The sequence below is a fragment of the Plectropomus leopardus genome, chromosome 10 (genome assembly GCF_026936395.1).
Source record: "Plectropomus leopardus strain MGB_pleo_1.0 chromosome 10, ASM2693639v1, whole genome shotgun sequence".
NCBI lineage: Eukaryota > Metazoa > Chordata > Actinopteri > Perciformes > Serranidae > Plectropomus > Plectropomus leopardus.
This window is the reverse complement of record NC_142185.1, coordinates 7036570-7040179: the sequence shown is the minus strand read 5'-3', so window position 1 is coordinate 7040179 and position 3610 is coordinate 7036570. Positions and strand designations below refer to the sequence as shown.

Below are 3610 nucleotides of genomic sequence, written 5' to 3'. Positions count from 1 at the left end.
TCTAGGGTCAAAGTGGCAATCGTGAGATAAAACTAAAATGTCATTGTTTTTAATTTAACAAAGTGTGGCAAGGCGAGCGGAATCAAAAGGTTGCTGACAACGCCACCTGGGGGCTTTCACCCCAGGATATAACAGGACTTCATAAGTTACCAGTTTTCGATTTGCAACAAGGCACGCAGGTCAAAATAACTCCACAGGACGAGAGCGTGATTTCCAATTATAAAAATATATTTTATTAAACAATTATTTTTAACCGAGTAACAGACTAAATAAATCAACATAAAAGATGGTAATAATGGTGAGAAATGATGTGAGGAGCCACTTAAAGGAAATAAGGGACAGGGCTGGGGCTTACCACGACAGCGGTAACAAAAAAAGGAGGGATCCAAAACTACACTTCACCCGTGACACTGCAAACCAAAACGTGAAAAAGGAACCACCACCAGGGGAACCGCTGCCGCTCTGGGCCTCAGCACCTGTCAACAGGAAGAAAACAATATTAAAACCATAAAATCAAGGCAGTCCTCACACACAACATAATCAAAAATAACACCCCAAAGCCAAAAGAAACTATACTAAATCGCAAATTATCAAAATCAAGAAAAGAAATATTTCTAAACAATTAATCCGATATAACAGAAACTCAAGCAATAATAATTCAATGAAAAGAAATAACAAATAAATTCAAACAATAAATCCAATATAACACTAAGACGCAATAATAATCCAATAATAATCAATAAATGTCTGCCACTCTAATTTAAAACAGTCTTGGCGGGTGTGGCTCTGTGGCAATAAAAGTTAGGACGCCTCTCTGGGCGCACGCTGCAACTTTTGGCTAGGCTGTGTTGCCACAGCCTTTGACTGCAGTCAACAGGGCCGGATCGGAGAGTCAAATGCAGGCCGACCGGAGCGCCGAGTCAAAGCGGCTGGAGTCCCACGAAGAGCCACACGGAGGACAGTTACCCCCGCAGAATGGACGAGAGGGGGTCAGCCATGAGCCAAAACGACGCCGAAGCCAAGATGAAACTAAAAAAAGAAAAAAACCCAGGCCAAAAGGAAGAGCCCGGACACAGAAATAGCCCGGACACAGAAAGAGCCAGGACACATAAAGAGCCAGGACAGCAGCAAGGCTCACAGCGGCGCGTGACGGCCACGCAGACGGAGAAACAGGATCAGAGATGTCACCGAGGCAGGAGGAGGAAGCGCACCCCAGACTCTAGCAGCGACAGCCGGGAGAAAACAAATCAGTACACCTCACCCGACCATCGACAGCATAATATATAAAAAAACAGAGAACTGAGCATCTTACCCGCAGAGAGTGCACCACACACACACTGCCCCGAGGGAGACAGCTCGGCTCCAGGTAACACCGCGCTGCCGGACGGAGCGAAACTGAGGTAAGCGCCAGGCCCACAACACAGAATAACTTGAGCAGATCGAGGAGACACAGAGCAGGCATACCTTTGTTTGGAGATTTAACCTGCAAACCAGCGAGACGCCACCACACACGCTGTCGGCTCCGTGAAGGAGGAAGAGGAAGCGGAAAGAACGAGACGGGTCCGACCTGGTCCATTTATAGGCGATGCGCAATTGTCTGCCACACTGCCCCTCACGGCAGGGAGCGCAGCGCTATCCTGCCACAAAAGCAAAATGGGTTTCCACAGCAACAATTTCTGGCTGAACTTATTCTCAGTTCATATTTATACCTACAAAAGGTAATGCACTAAAATTTGTATATATACCCATGTAAGTGTGAGCAGGCCGTCATCCATCATATGAAGGGAGCAAACAATAGAGGCGCTAATATATAAGTTATCATACGAACCCTGTGTATAATATTTTGTAAGATACCATATGAACTGTTGTATGAGGATTCGTTGATCATTTTAGCAATTACATGGGAGTCCTAACGCAGGGACAAGGTTGTGATCCCTCACTGGCTTCCCATCCACAAAAAAAGGCCAACTGCATTTAATAATGAGGCAAAACTAAAAGCACTCCTGCGTTTATCTTTTTGTGTACTTTATTTATTAATTTCGATGACCATTAAATTAAATTCATATTTTATACTAAGTGTAACTACTTGATGCAGTGGTAACAAAATCTACATATAGTTTTCACAGCAGGGCTTTAAGCTGATAGGAACAACAGTTCTGCATTAATGCTTTTGTCTTTTCTTTCAAAGTCAGTTTTTTTTTCCCAGCTAAAGGGTTTTTTTGGGGAGGGAGGATTTTCCTTAGTCACTGTGAGGGTCCAATGACAGAGATATGTCAGATGCAGTAAAACACTGTGAGGCAAATTTTGATTTGTGCTAATGGTCTTTATAAATGAAATTGAATTTGAAATTATAGTGTATGATGTACAAAAGATGTGTATCTGGTTTCAGGAGGCCCCCACAAAATGTAGAAAAATCACTACATGACTACATGAAAAAGTTTAGTTTGTTCAAAAGATAAATTATCTGCGAAAAGTTTTCAGAGATACAAAAAAAAAACAAATGAGAACGGGAGATTTCCCCTATCTAAAAGCACGCAAAGTAACCTAAATAGTTTTTTTTATAACCTTCTATTCTAGACTGTTCAGGGACACATTGTCACAGCAGAGAAAACACAGCGTCATGGTCTGTGGCCTTGCTGCCCTACTAACCTTAAATGATGAACATTGTGCTATTCTAAGATTTTTATTATCGTCAACAACCCATTGAAAGACCAAAACCAAAAACAAGATGTACCAAAGGCTATCTTTTCATGTTTTGCAACTTTTCTGCCCTGTCTGAGGCACTCAGTCTCAAGCCCAGTGGCTTGTAATAAAGACCCAAATCTTTATGACGGAATCTTTTGTTAAAAGTCAAATATATGGCCTTGCAAGTTTTTAAATGCTCAGTAATTTTGTAAAACAGCTGGGCAATGATTTTTTTCCCCCAAAAAAGTTTCCTAGATAGTAGTAAATGGTGCATTTGCTATGGATTATTTTATGTATGAACCCATGTTTGTAGAAATGAAGAACGACCTAGCCTTTTGTGCAAAAGTTTTCAGTAGAATCCATTAATTGCTGGTTTTAGACTTTTCACTAGATTTATTAGAGATAATAGATATGTATATCTAGACCTATCCTCAATTGGGGAAAAATTGACCGTTATTTTTAAATCAGTTTGTCTAAACATTCTCAGTATGAAAGCCTGTCAGTATTTGAAGGTCTCACTTTGGTTTTGAAAAGACAGTAGTTCTGCAAACAAAAATGTTCTGGATTGAATTTTTAAACATTATGTTCCCATTGGCTGCTTTTGGAACAAGTTTAGGCAGTTAGTTAACAAGGCAGATGACTGATGAAACTGTAACTCGTAAGTGACAGATGAGTCGTTTCTAAATCAATTAAAGTTCAAAACTCTGAGGATGGTTACAGTTTCTGGGCTTTGGTTTGTAGGAATACAGAGAAAACAGTGCCGTCAATGAATTCTACCATGATCTAAGGGCGTACTCACTTTACAACAACAGTGCTCCAAATGGCTCTTTTGTTTTTGACTCTAACACTTTTGTTTCCTACTGATGGAAGCAGGATCTTCTTGGTTCAGGGAGAAGTTACACCTCAATGAGGTTAGAAGCCCGAT

The 3610-nt window shown here is 41.0% G+C and overlaps 1 long non-coding RNA gene across 1 annotated transcript; it reads right to left on the bottom strand.

Annotated features, from left to right (window-relative positions):
• Positions 1-210: 210 nt before the first annotated feature.
• On the bottom strand, positions 211-1645 carry LOC148188474 (uncharacterized). Its single transcript, XR_015777759.1, has 3 exons — positions 1465-1645; positions 1313-1377; positions 211-476 (listed from the first exon to the last, which is right to left on the bottom strand). It is a non-coding gene; the product is annotated as an uncharacterized LOC148188474 (long non-coding RNA).
• Between the last annotated feature and the right edge of the window lie 1965 nt (positions 1646-3610).